Source organism: Xyrauchen texanus, chromosome 20 (genome assembly GCF_025860055.1).
Source record: "Xyrauchen texanus isolate HMW12.3.18 chromosome 20, RBS_HiC_50CHRs, whole genome shotgun sequence".
In the NCBI taxonomy this organism is placed as follows: Eukaryota; Metazoa; Chordata; class Actinopteri; order Cypriniformes; family Catostomidae; genus Xyrauchen; species Xyrauchen texanus.
In genome coordinates this window covers 32,325,100-32,340,023 of record NC_068295.1, presented here as the reverse complement: position 1 = coordinate 32,340,023, position 14,924 = coordinate 32,325,100, and the positions used below count along the sequence as shown (strand labels likewise).

At 42.4% G+C, this 14,924-nt stretch overlaps 1 protein-coding gene across 1 annotated transcript in view; it reads left to right on the top strand.

Annotated features, from left to right (window-relative positions):
* The window catches only part of LOC127661011 (kinesin light chain 1-like), a 293,422-nt gene that overhangs the window by 110,260 nt on the left and 168,238 nt on the right, over positions 1-14,924 (top strand). The window lies entirely within an intron of this gene.

Here is a 14,924-nt window from a genome sequence, read left to right as displayed (position 1 = left end):
TAGAATATTCATTTATTAAAATATGTCATTAGATTCAGAATGGATGCACTGACAATACTGCTACCATTCACCCAAAGAGATATAATTATTGCATTAATATTGATGGAAACAGTCAATAAATAATGAGTTAGAAAGCAATTTTGTCTTAAACAAATAGGATCTTTTGGTTCCCATGCTTTGACAGTATATTCTAAATGATGTTTCCGGTACAATGCCTCATGGCGTAATAAATGAGAGTTTTTTTCCCTCCCAGTGATCCAAATGTTTGACCCTTCCAGGTAGCCATATCTTAGGAGCTGCTGAGTCATGTACAGAAGGAGGTCACCCTTATCTCCACTCTCCAGGAGGACTTTTTCAGGCAGTTGGGTGTGGGGTGAAACGGGAACCCTAGATGTTGTGGCATGTTTTTTCCAGGACTACCTGTTGTTTGTGAAAGGTCGTGACTCTATGGACAGCTTTAAGTGTAGTCGTCTTCTGGTATCATGATAAATTAATCATAAATTTGAGGGAGAGTGTAATCTCCAGAAACTTAGTTGAGGGAATGTTTACAGCAGAGTGTGACTCAGCAAACTGCTCAAGCTCCTGTGTAGAGAGAAGTCTCAGAGCTATGAAGCTGCCACAGTTACCGCCTGTTCGTTAATTAGGACCTATACTGTACGTTACCAGAATCAGTGTAACGCAATTTGACCAAATCGTATTTGCTGAGTATATACAGTACAAGTGGGGTCCAAAAGTATGAGATCACATATGATTTTTTGTTTTGCTTTTTTGTTTCATTAAAAAGTATGTACAACAAAGAACAGTTATGATGTAAAATGGTTTGGGACATTTATATCAGGTTTTGCACAAACTTTGTGAAGTATATGACATCTCGAATGCATGCAGTCAATAACATTTAGACATACTGTATGAACAATTCTGAAATTCATGTACATTTTTCATGTACATATACACACATATATATATATATATACACTCACCTAAAGGATAATTAGGAACACCATACTAATACTGTGTTTGACCCCCTTTCGCCTTCAGAACTGCCTTAATTCTACGTGGCATTGATTCAACAAGGTGCTGAAAGCATTCTTTATGTTGGCCCATATTGATAGGATAGCAGCTTGCAGTTGATGGAGATTTGTGGGATGCACATCCAGGGCACAAAGCTCCCGTTCCACCACATCCCAAAGATGCTCTATTGGGTTGAGATCTGGTGACTGTGGGGGCCATTTTAGTACAACTCATTGTCATGTTCAAGAAACCAATTTGAAATGATTCGAGCTTTGTGACATGGTGCATTATCCTGCTGGAAGTAGCCATCAGAGGATGGGTACATGGTGGCCATAAAGGGATGGACATGGTCAGAAACAATGCTCAGGTAGTCCGTGGCATTTAAACGATGCCCAATTGGCACTAAGGGGCCTAAAGTGTGCCAAGAAAACATCCCCCACACCATTACACCACCACCACCAGCCTGCACAGTGGTAACAAGGCATGATGGATCCATGTTCTCATTCTGTTTACGCCAAATTCTGACTCTACCATCTGAATGTCTCAACAGAAATCGAGACTCATCAGACCAGGCAACATTTTTCCAGTCTTCAACTGTCCAATTTTGGTGAGCTCTTGCAAATTGTAGCCTCTTTTTCCTATTTGTAGTGGAGATGAGAGGTACCCGGTGGGGTCTTCTGCTGTTGTAGCCCATCCGCCTCAAGGTTGTGCGTGTTGTGGCTTCACAAATGCTTTGCTGCATACCTCGGTTGTAACGAGTGGTTATTTCAGTCAAAGTTGCTCTTCTATCAGCTTGAATCAGTCGGTCCATTCTCCTCTGACCTCTAGCATCAACAAGGCATTTTCGCCCACAGGACTGCCGCATACTGGATGTTTTTCCCTTTTCACACCATTCTTTGAAACCCTAGAAATGGTTGTGCGTGAAAATCTCAGTAACTGAGCAGATTGTGAAATACTCAGACCGGCCCGTCTGGCACCAACAACCATGCCACGCTCAAAATTGCTTAAATCACCTTTCTTTCCCATTCTGACATTCAGTTTGGAGTTCAGGAGATTGTCTTGACCAGGACCACACCCCTAAATGCATTGAAGCAACTGCCATGTGATTGGTTGATTAGATAATTGCATTAATGAGAAATTGAACAGTAGTTCAATAATCCTTTAGGTGAGTGTATATATATATATATATATATATATATGTAAAGATAGCACAAGCACATTTTTAAAGCAAAACATTTAGCAGATATAAATTAGGTTTTAAATAAAAAAGTGATAGAAATACTGTTCCAAATAAGGACAATTTACAGTTGTCAAACTTAGTAAAAACATATTCATATTCAATCTGCTGAACAAGGTACATTAGGTTGGGCACCTGTATGAAGTTGAGGAGAACTTCATAAATCCATTATAGGATTAAGTAGTTAAAAGTCATTTTAAAAAGTAATTTCTGAGTAAAGATATAGTATTATTTGCTTGAATGTTTTCTAATGCAATGAAATCTTTTTTAAATACATACACTGGCCTTAGAACCACTGTTCAGTACATGAACGTTTACTCTTCTATTAATTTTAAATAATAGTATATATTTGGTTTCTGTCTGTGAAGGTACAAATTAAAGTAATCGTGTGAAACAAGCTTTCTGTTTACAGTTAGAGAAAATAATTCTTCTAAATCTTTATACATTACATTAGTAATACCGTTGGGGAAAAAAGGTTAGAGTGGGTGAAGATATAGTACTTAGCATACTAAATGTAATGTATAAAAATAAAAATAAAACATTTCTGATTGGCAATATTCCAATATTGTGCTGTTCCATGTAATAAGTTAAATCATAATTTAATTTTATGATGAAAGAAGACAGCTATAATTTTCCAAAATAAAAGTTTTGTTGTTAAAATGCTCAGCATTAAGAGTACAATTTGAAAGGAAGATGGAAAACCATGCCCCTAACTTACTAATTAACAGCAGTACAACATCCAATAAAAAGAATAGTTCACCCAAAAATTATAATAGAATATAATTCTCTCATCATTCACTCACCCTTATGCTGTCTCAAACTCCTTTGACTTTCTTTTGAAAAACACAAACAACTATATTTGATGGTGATATGATGTGATTTGTACATAAACAAAAAAAAAAAATGTAAAAACGTACACTGTAATTTAAAGATATTTTTGTAAAAATCCAAATAACTTTACAGATCTTTATTGTAAAGGGATTTAAACAATGTTTTCCATGCTTGTTCAATGAACCATAAACACATAATAAGCATGCACCTGCGGAACGCTCGTTAAGACACTAACAGTTCACAGACGGTAGGCAATTAAGGTCACAGTTATAAAAACATAGGACACTAAAGAGACCTTTCTACTGACTCTGAAAAACACCAAAAGAAAGATGCCCAGGGTCCCTGCTCATCTGTGTGAACGTGCCTTAGACATGCTGCTTGGAAGCATGAGGACTGCAGATGTGGCCAGGGCAATAAATCGCAATGTCTGTACTGTGAGACGCCTAAGACAGCGCTACAGGGAGACAAGAAGGACAGCTGATCTTCCTCGCAGTGGCAGACCACGTGTAACAACACCTGCACAGGATCGGAACATCCGAATATTACACCTGCGGGACAGGTACAGGATGGCAACAACAACTGCCCGAGTTACACCAGGAACAAGCAATCCCTCCATCAGTGCTCAGACTGTCCGCAATAGGCTGAGTGAGGCTGGACTGAGGGCTTGTAGGCCTGTTGTAAGGAAGGTCCTTACCAGACAGCACCGGCTACAACATCGCCTATGGGCACAAATCCACCTTCTATGGACCAGACAGGACTGGCAAAAAGTGCTCTTCACTGACGAGTCGTGGTTTTGTCCCACCAGGGGTGATGGTCGGACTCGCGTTTAAGGCCTGTACTCTTGTGCGGGATCTATTTGGAGGTGGAGTGTCCGTTATGGTCTGGGCCGTCATCGGATTGAACTTGTTGTCATTGCAGGCAATCTCAATGCTGTGCGTTACAGGGAAGACATCATCATCCCTCATGTGGTACCCTTCCTGCAGGCTCATCCTGACATGACCCTCCAGGATGGCAATGCCACCAGCCATACTGCTCATACTATGTGTAATTTCCTGCAAGACAGGAATGTCAGTGTTCTGCCATGGCCAGCGATGAGCCCTGATCTAAATCCCATTGAGCACATCTGGGACCTGTTGGATCGGAGGGTGAGGGCAGATTATTTCTCAAATTCTCAGGGGAGGCAGAGTCTACCATTCCCCCCAGATATGTCCAGGAACTTGCCAGTGCCTTGGTGGAAGAGTGGGGTAACATCTCACAGCAAGAACTGGCAAATCTGGTGCTTGCAAGGAGGAGATGCACTGAAGTAATAATGCAGCTGGTGGCCACACCATATAAACCACTGGAGTCATATGGACCCAGGTAAGGACTGGCCATTGGGAGCACCAGGACTTTTCCCGGTGGGCAGATCGAGTAGTGAGCCGGTCCATCAAGTAATGTGCATATGCAACTAAATGGTCACATTTTGTTCTGGAGTCCTACCATCAGAATGTTTGAACATAGCCCTTCATAAATTAGGTGTTAATACATTTTGTTACAAATTTTATTGTTGTAAATATCAGTAAATTCACATCTGCATCCAACTCAATGCTTTACTGTCAAATGTGCATTTCTATGTGACAAAAATTTTTAAATAAAAACATTGTTAATGTTGTTAACTGTATTTGCAATTCAAGAATAATACACAAATTTGACCAGGGCCCATATTTAGTCCCAGTCCAGTCCTGTATGAACCACATTTTATGGACAAAATAACATCATATCACCATCAAAATATCTTTGACTGTGTTCTGCAGAAGAAAGTCATGCGAGTTTGAGATGGCATAAGGGTGAGTAAATAATGACATCATTTTATTTTTGGGTGAACTGTTCCTTTAATATTAGTGCTGCTTTATAGAATTTGACTGTCTATGCAGAATTTTGATTTCCTTTCAGATGGTAGGATATACAAAATAATCACGCTGGTATTCATCTTCACAAGTCTCACCTAAGAGAAAAAAGGGCTTTTAAATGTACAATCTGAAATTATCCAGTGTCTTGCAAAGTAAGTCAAGTCACTTTTTTTGTATAGCGCCTTTCACAACACGTTTCAATTGTTTCAAAGCTTTACATGCAGTAACAGAGGCTAAAACTGTAATGTCTATGAGTCATCATTGTGTAGTTTGATAAAATACGATTGTGAATTGTGTTTAAAAATAATTTATTAAATAATAATTGTATTTAGCAACAGTGAGCTAAATAATTCGGAGATGTTCATGATTGGTAATCACCCTAATAGTCTAGTGTACTAATATTCTTAATCTGAGGCTGAAAAAATCTCACTTTCTTTGGGAATACATTATGCAGGGGGATCCATCATTCATCTTCTGGAGCTGCTTGTCCAATGTAGGGTCACAGGTTGCACTGGAGCCTATCCCAACTGTCTCAGGCTGAAGGCAGGGAAACACCCTGGACAGGTGGCCAGTACATCAAAGGGCTAACACACACAGGCATACACATTCACACTCTCGTTTATGGGCAATTTAGAGTTTCCAATTCACTTAACATGCATGTTTTTGGACTGTGGGGAATCTGGAGCATCACACGAACACAGGGAGAACATGCACACTCTACACAGAAAGGCCTTGGTTGAGCTGGGACTCGAACCGAGGACCTTCTTTCTGTGCAACAGTGCTATCCACTGAGCCATCGTGCCACTCGTATGCAGGGGGATGTCAGAGTAAATCAAATTCCCCTCTGCACACTAAAGCATCAATTTCCTTATGGTAATTATCTGCAGGAATAGATGTGTCACTGGAGGGTGTCAGGCATGCTTGACATTTAGCCTCTTTATGTGGAAATGACGAGAGAAAAAAACCTTAAGCAGCGTGAGGGAAATTAATCTCTCAGCCGAGCGAGTATAGTGAAGACCCTAAAGGATAGTCGGTGAATCAGTTATTATGTTTGCGACACCATCTTGAAAATTGAGCCAATGATATGATGTAGACAAGACAAAGACTAAGCTTCTGGAAGTAAGTGGATGGGAGAAAAGTTTATTTTAGAAATCAAGAGAGATGCTGTCATTTCTACGATTGGGCAGTCTAATACAAGACTGGACTGAGGTTAAATATGATAGGTGGCACTTCATTTTATGATGAGGTCATACTGTAGGTGATTTTAGATCTCTCAAAAATCTGTGATTATATGACTTTAAATGTAACAGCTTCTAATAACATTCAGAAGCTTCTGAAATTACTGTCCTTTTTGGATATCGTAACAAATCCCCCTTCCCTCCCACCACCAGGCTCCATTCTGTTAGGGTATGCAGCAAAAAAAAAATGTAAACGATTTGGATGGTGAAACGTATAACAATTACTTAAATAATGATCTGATCCTCACCCACACATATCATATCACTTCTAGAGATATGTACTCTATTAAACAACTGGAGACATATGTATTAATTTTATGCTGCCTTTATGTGCATTTTGGAGCTTCAAAATGTTGGTCACCATTCACATACATTGTATGGACATACAGAGCTGAAATATTCTTCTAAAAATCGTTGTTTGCGTTCTGCATAAAAAAGAAAGTCATACACATCTGGGATGGCATGAGGGTAAGTAAATGAAGAGTCATTTTTTAGCGAACTGTCCCTTTAATACCAGGTGAAAAGGGGCCTAGTGCCAATGCCCTGTAGTGCTCCTCCTCACATGGCCTTAAGATGCCTATTCCATTTCTCTATTGCTCATTCGAAGCCTGCTCTCCATTCCAGTGAAATCATAAAATACAATGCAAGCAAATGTGACCCTTTCACTTACTTATAGTTACTTTTGAAGATTTGAGAGCAAGGGATGCCTCTCTAATTAATGTATCTCCCAAATTAGGTTCAGGCTGAGCCGTGCTAACATGCGAAAGTGACGTGTCAAAACAATATCTTCCATGTAAATCCTCTTTTAAATTATCTTTAGATCAATAGATATTTGTTAATTAATACAATCTCAGAAACATAAAGTTTGGTCTGTCTCATAAGGCACTTTTCCACTGCACGTTACGGTTCGACTCGCCTCAACTCTTCTCGCTTTACTTTAATGAGCTTGCATTTCCACTGCAGTTTAGTTCTCCTCAACGTGGGTGGGATTATAGGCTGATCGTCATAGTTGTGCCGCCTCTACAGCCGTGACATCATCTTAAACACGACAAAAACTGACCAAAACAATAACACAATGCTAGCTGTTAGCTTCTAGCTCATTGTGCTGCATAAAGCAGTTGTGTGGTGAATTTTAAACACGTGTAACAGTGAAATTGGCCTGGTTGTTTCAGAAGCAAGCTTCCAGTTGCTGGTCAACTAAATAAAGTAAAGTAATGAAGAGTATAGAGTTAACGTAACAAAACGTACCATCCACCATTGTGGCTGAGTCCAGCGCACTCTCCCTCCCATTGCTCGCCTGTTTAGATAGCGTCCATTTGGTCTAACCACTTCCACTTTTTTGGCTCATCATTGCTAACGAGTGGACTGTCTGTACCTTGTTTAATGACCACGGCGTGGTTTTGCGTACAGACATTTCTTTTTCCACAATTCGAAAGTCGCATGAACAAATGATACTGTTATCGCTGTTGCTAACTTTAAAACTAGCGTGTTGATGTCACGTGTCGGAAATCCAGTGACGACCAGTCAGTGATCTGCAGGATTTTGACGTCACATTTAGTATCGGCTCGGCTCGCTTGGAACCTCGACCGGGTTGGTACTAAAAAAAGTATCAGGTACCAGGTACTATCCATAGTTGAAAACCCCAAACAAGCGAGCAGAGTCGAGTCGAGCTTGTATCGTGCAGTGGAAAAGCCCCAATAGTGTCGGACAGGCCTTCATTTTGTCTTACACAAGCTCATAGTGATCAGCTGTAGGTCATCTTAGGCAAAGCACTTTAAACCTCATGATGATAGAAAGGTCTGGATCCATCTCATAGTTTAACAGCCATGGCCCCAAGAGGAACGTTAGTTATCAGTTAACCACATCTCCATCTCTGGAAAGACCGCAGAGAGGGCTTTTTCCCACCATGGCTCATCTGTAAAACTAACTGAAAACAGAGAATTGTTTCCAGATAAAATTAAACCTGCTGTTTGAAAACTATGGGTAAATTCTATGAGCCATACATAAAGAATATATTGTAATCAACAAACAGTTTATCATTGCAAAGCATTAGTTAGTATCACGTTTTATTTCCCTCTACTCCTGTCCCCACTAAAACCTGTGTTTGAAGTAAAATGTAGCTTTAAAATTGTTTAGCACTTTTTCTTAAAATACCTTTTTTTTGTGCTTTTGAACACTTTTTATATGCTAAATACACAGTGTTTTCAACTGGTGGACTCAACTGTGCTGAATCCAGAGCAGACTGTTTTCAACATATAAACGAGAAGATGACAAAGATGACAAAGGGGGAAACAGGAAACCAGCATGTTCCTATTTCCTGTAAGCAGGTGAAGCTGCACTTGTATTCTTTCTTTTATTCTCCAAACCACAGTTCTTGGGGTGCAAAACTAGAGCATTTCAGAAATTTCTTTTGAGGACAACCAGCAGAGAAAGTTTGAAGTTTGCACTCCCATTTCTGCACAACCACACAGTAGTGCTTTCCACAAGAAGTTTGTATGTTTTGTCAGAGCTATTTAGATGTACCAAAGCAATAAATGTGTGCAGAAAAGAATTTGCAAGAAAATTATTAACTCATTTATCCGCATGGACACACATATACTCAAACAAGAAAGCCCACACACAACCACAGAGAAAGTTTAAGACAAAAGCACAACCCCTAAATTTTCAGAACCACTCATCTAAATCAAGGGAAATTATGATAATAAAGCATCTCATTATTTAGAACTCACAGAATCAGTCATTGACATAGCATCATTATAAAACTATTCACAAACACAGATTGGATTTCATGAAAAGAAAACTTATTTCACCATAATTATTCACCATTTATTCTTCTCTTTAAAGGAAATCTCCACTTGCAGTGCATTTACATTAATTTCATGGAAAGTATTGGGCCTTTAGGATGAATGTAGGGGTTTCCTAGTAGGACAGTTGTGACAATTCTTGACAGAGGTGCCTTTTGTCCATAGTTTGGGGAGCTCCAGGTAACACGACTGCTCCTAGAAATGGAACAATTCATGAAAATGGGAAGGATGAAAGTAAAGAATGTAATGACTGATATTGACCAATGCTTTGAAAAACAGATCTTCAAGATGATATTAACTTACTTCAAACAACTACAACATTTTTGAATATCCAAAATTGACTGCATTTACATGCACAAGAATATTCCAATATTCATTGGAATTTGGTCACATTCTAATTATGCACTGCATGTATCATGTCATTTAAAAAAATAAATAAAGATAAGACAGCTGGCATATGCATGTAATACGACAATCAGAATTTGGGTTAATGTATACGCATTATTCTGAATATGCTAATGTTACATTGTTAAAGAGGAAATAAACAAAATGTATCATTTGATTCAATCACTTTAGAATTACAAAAAATACAGCGTAATAAAAATGGCAAGAATCCACATCTCAAATATTCCCAGAGAAGAATTGCTGTCCAGTGCTGGCAGCAACTGGGAAATGGCCTCCGTGGCTGAGAACGCCGCCAGCGAGAATGCTGGGGAACAGGGGCCCTTCTCCTCCTCCTCTGGATGATCAGAAGCACTGCTGAGGGAATGGCTGCCATCTCCTGGCGGACAGTGCTCGCACTGGACACAAGAGATTCAGTTTTTCCTGGTCCGAAGATGTAAACGGAGGAGGACAGAATGCCTGCAGTACAATAGGCCTTGGAATATTGGTTGGCACCCTAGTTCGAACCACAGGCCTCAGCCTCAAGGTGCCATGAAGGAAACGAATAATCAGGGGGTCTCGACCCAAAGATGTCCTACCCACAGGGGCGTGGAAGGCCGCAATGGCCGCCACGTAAACCTTTAAGGTAGAAGGACATGAACCTGATGTAAAACGATACTGGAGAAACTCAAGTACTGTGTTGACTGAACAGTTAACTGGATCTCGCTGATGCTGGTGACACCAAGACGTGAAAACTTTCCACTTAAGTGTATATAATTTCCTCGTGGCTGGAGCTCTGGAGCTAAGAATGGTCTCACTGACCTCAGTCGAGAGACCACTCTCTAAAAGTTGGGTCCCCTCAGAGGCCAAACCCATAGGTTCCAAATCTCCGGTCGGGGGTGAAATATTGTGCCCCCTGCCTGAGACAGAAGGTCTCTCCTGACGGGTACCTCAAAAAGAGGGCTGTCGAGGAGATGAATAAGGTCCGCAAACCAAATTCGACTCGGCCAGCGTGGAGCTACTAATAATAGACTTACTCCGTCCTGGCGGAATCTCTCCAGAACTCCTGGGAGCAGAGCAACAGGGAAATCATACAGACGTAGCCTCGCCACGTCTGTACCATAGCCCAACCCCAAGGGGCTGGTTGCGTGAGGGAGAACCAAAGTGGACAGTGCTTCGTAAGCTGAGACGCAAACAGATCCACTTCTGCTTGGCCGTAAAATTCCCAAATGAGCTCCACCGCCTCGGGGTGGAGTCTCCATTCCCCTGGCCTCAGCACCTGCCTCGACAGGGTGTCTGCTCCTATATTCTGGTACCCTGGGATGTACACTGCCCTCAGGGAGAGTATTTTACCCAGGGACCACAAGAGGATCTGGTGCGCCAGTTTGCAGAGTGGACGCGAGTGCAGACCCCTGTCGATTTAAATAAGAGACCACCGATGTGTTGTCTGTACGGACAAGCACATGATGGCCCCTCAGATCTGGGAGGAAATGTCTCAACGCATTGAAGACGGCCATCATCTCCAGGCAATCCAAGAGAGATGATGGTTCCTCCACAGACCCTGAGCTGAGCGGCCTTCCATTACCGCTCCCCAGCCGGTGAGAGAAGCGTCTGTCGAGATAGCAACTCGATGGCAAATAGCTCCCAGCACCGGACCCTGGGGCAGGAACCAATGTTTCCTCCATATAATCAAGGTGCGGATGCACCGCCACGTGATCTTGATCATACGAAGTGGGTTCCCCCTCGGGGAGAACCCTCTGGTCCTGAGCCACCACTGCAAAGGTCTCATGTACAGCAGGCCAAAGAGGATCACATTGGATGCTGCTGCCTTGAGGCCTAACAGTCTCTCGAACTGTTTCACAGTGCGTGACTGGCCTAGCTTCAACTCTTTTGTGGCTGTGATGATAGCAGCTACACGAACGGGCGATAGTGTGGCCCGCATCGTGACTGAATCCCATACCACACCAAGGAAAGTGGTACTCTGTAATGGAGAAAGCACACTCTTCTTGGCATTGAGTCTCAACCCCAATTTCTTCATATGAGCGAGAACGACATCTCGATGCCGAACCGCTGACTGCTCTGATTCCGCCAGAATCAGCCAGTCGGCGATGTAGTTCAGAATGCGTACGCCCTGCAGCCTGAGCAGGGCCAGAGCTGCATCTACGCACTTCGTGAACGTGCGGGGTGACAGAGCTAGACCGTACTAAGGGTACCAGTCTCTCGAGACTGGCCTCTGGTGTTAAAGGAACAGCCACTTCGGCGACCTGAAGCATATTGGCAGGAAACAACCGAACTGACTGTTTTTGAACCCCCCTCAGAGGGCTCACGTCCGACGCAACGTCGAGTCGACATTGCGCCGAACTTTCGCTGGATACCACTGCGCCCCGAAGCACCAAGGGTGGCGGGGTTGGCAGACTGGTCCCATGAGGACCCCGAAGTGGAGCGGGCACCGTATTCTGAGGTGTACACCGCTCCACCTCAGTTGGGGCTGTCCTCGATGGTCTGACGTGCATAGCATCAGGACCTTTTTTTCTGAGCCGAAGCCTTCTTAGCCGTAAGTACAGTCCTCAGATCCGGCTTAGACTTAGCCGACTTCGGCTGAGAGTGTTGGCTCGGTCCCCAAGATTTCGGGGAGCACGAGACGCTAACACTTACTTTCTGTTGCACACGGTGCGAGGAGCTTGGCTGGGGATGCTCACGCCCAGCATCCCCAGGGGATGGACTCGGCGAGGAAGGAATTTTTAAAAGCCTCAGATTGTTTTTTATTTTCTAGAAATCTTTCAACAACTGTATTCACCGAGTCACCGAAGAGACCAGAGGGAGACACAGGGGCATCTAAAAGAAAAGCCCGCTCTTTATCTTTAATCTCTGCAAGATTTAACCAAAGATGTCTCTCAGTAGCTACGAGGGCTGCCATAGACCGCCCAATAGCACGGGCGGTCTCCTTCAGTAGCTCTGAGAGAAAGATCTGTAGCCCGATGAAGTTCTCGAATTTCGTCGGGACTAACTCCCTCACTCCTATCGATATCCCCAGCAGATCTGCTTGATAGGCTTGGAGCACTGCCATCGTGTGCAGACAGGCTCCAGCTTGACCTGCTGCCAGTATATAGCCTTACCCACTAAATTGGATGTGGTTTTTAGTGGTTTATTCAGCAACACGGGATCCTTCAGGGACGATGCTGACCCAGGAGACAGATAGCTCATGAGCGTCTGTTCACTGGGGCATCGACCCATAACCAAAATCTTTCAGCCCCTTAATATTTGAATATGTGTGAACAAGGGGACTAAAAAGACATGACGAATATGGTTTATTCCATGATCTACATAGCTCACTATGTAGATCAGGAAAAAATGGAAAGGCCCGTGATTGAGATGAAACATTAGATGCTTCTAGAAAACGCTCGTCTAATTTGCTTTTAGGACGAGTATCTCTTTTTTCTGCTGGCCAGTCAATATTTAATTTACCAACAGCACGAGTTATCACCTCAATAAGCTCCTCATATGCTGGGGAGAGGGATGGCTGAATCCTCTCCCCTTATTGTGTTAGTGTTTGTGTCACTCTCATGAATGCTCAGTAACTCTACCTCCTCAGAGCTAGAGCACCGAAGCATCGGGCTCTGTTCCCGGGCGGAAGAAGCCGCAGCGCGGGCTTCCGACACCGGCAAGAGAGCAATGGATCCCTCGGGTAAAGGAGGAGATAAGGCAGAGCCCGTCTCCAACCCCGCCGAGAGATCCATTTGCGAACCCCAAGAGAACCTTCTCCGAGCTGCCTCGGCAGCCGCGGGTCCAGAACCCTGAGGTTCGCGAGCCTGTCCATCATCCTCAAATGCGGACAGACGGGAGCGGAGCATGCGGAGCGGCAGACGCTCACAATGGTGACAGTCAGCCCCCTCGAAAGCTGACATCGCATGCTCCACTCCCAAACAAACTACACAAAGCTCATGTGTATCTCCACCCGTGATATAACGAGGGCAAGGAGAAGCACAGGCTTTAAATAGTTATTTCGCCATAATATCAATATAAAGAGAGACAGACAACAATAAATAAGACAGACAGTTTTGACACAGGTTGCTTTGCTGAGGCACAAAAGCTGACACGAGTAACGCACCGGATGTGCTTATATCCTTTCCTGGTCATGACGTCACCCGCCCGTGGCGTTCATTCATTCCATTGGACTAGTTGACATACGTGCTTCAGGGGCGTTCACGCAAAGGCGTTCCCAAAGCGTCATCGACGCATCACGAGTTCCCTCGTAAGGGAACCTAATTTTTGTAACAGAGGCATAATCAGAATATCGACTTATGGCCATATCGAAAATATGGTAATTCCCTCATTATACAACAGTTAGTCCAGGTCCTCTAATCTGATTGGACGAGAGCCGTTCCAAGAGTGCTGATAGCTCACACTGGGATGCTTTACTGTTTGCATCACTTCACTTGTGTTTGTGGCTTCCAAAGGTGTAAGAGCAGCCAGATGTATGAATTTTCATTTACCCATGTGACGTTAAAGTTTTGAGCCAGCAGGTGGCGACAAAAGACCGTCTTGTGTGCGCTAGGAGCGAGTTGAGCTGATATCCACAAACTGTGTCAGTCAGTGCAAAAGTTTTCTTTGAAGTCATCTGTAATTGACTCAGATTACTAATATACTATAGCTGAGAAATAGAGTTAAACAGCTTCAGCATTACTGCTGATCACAGCTGAGAGTCGCAACAGATGGAGCAATCAAACACACTTAGGGCACCTACATGATACAAGTTTCGGAGTTGAGAGAACACGTAAACTTTTAACATGGCGGAGGAGAGCATAGGCATAGATACAGATGGGAAATTACACATGGAATAAAGCCTACAGAAATGGTCAGTTTTTGTAGATTCAATTTAACACAGCTGACAAATTATTTACAGTATAGGCCTAGAAATTGTTCAAATGGAGATTTTTTGTGGTGCTCAGAAAAGCATCACTATTACAATTGCTCATCCTTAAGAGTTAGGATAGGGATGATAGGGACATCTCAACAACCTATCAAATTTCAGAAAATGTAAAAGTCCCGACCGTCATTTTCATTTGAACAATTATTAAAGGTTCTTATTACAATTATTAGTATAATGTGTAAATTAATGTTCTACCTCTTTGGAAGCTTTTCAGGAAGCAACAATCATAGTCGTTTGCAAGATTAAATAAAAAATACATGGGCGGATTACATTGGTATCTTACGTCCTATCCTTATCCCTATCCAATAACAGATTCAAACAAGCATAATTTTCATGCACAAATGTTTCCTGTCGAAGTAAAAAATTTTCTTTCTTTTTTCTTTTGCATGCAGCCCAATGAAGGATTCAGATTCTTTGGCCGGTAAGCGGTCTATTAAGGAAGACACCTTCAAATTTGAACAATTGTGTCAGAGGGGCAGGGTTTTAAGATGCTAGTATAACTGTTTTATTTTTTACATTAGAGAAGAACTTCAGGATTTATTTAAAAAATAAAAAAATGGCAAAAAATTAAAGCATTTGTGATAAAGAAGAAGAAGAAGAAAA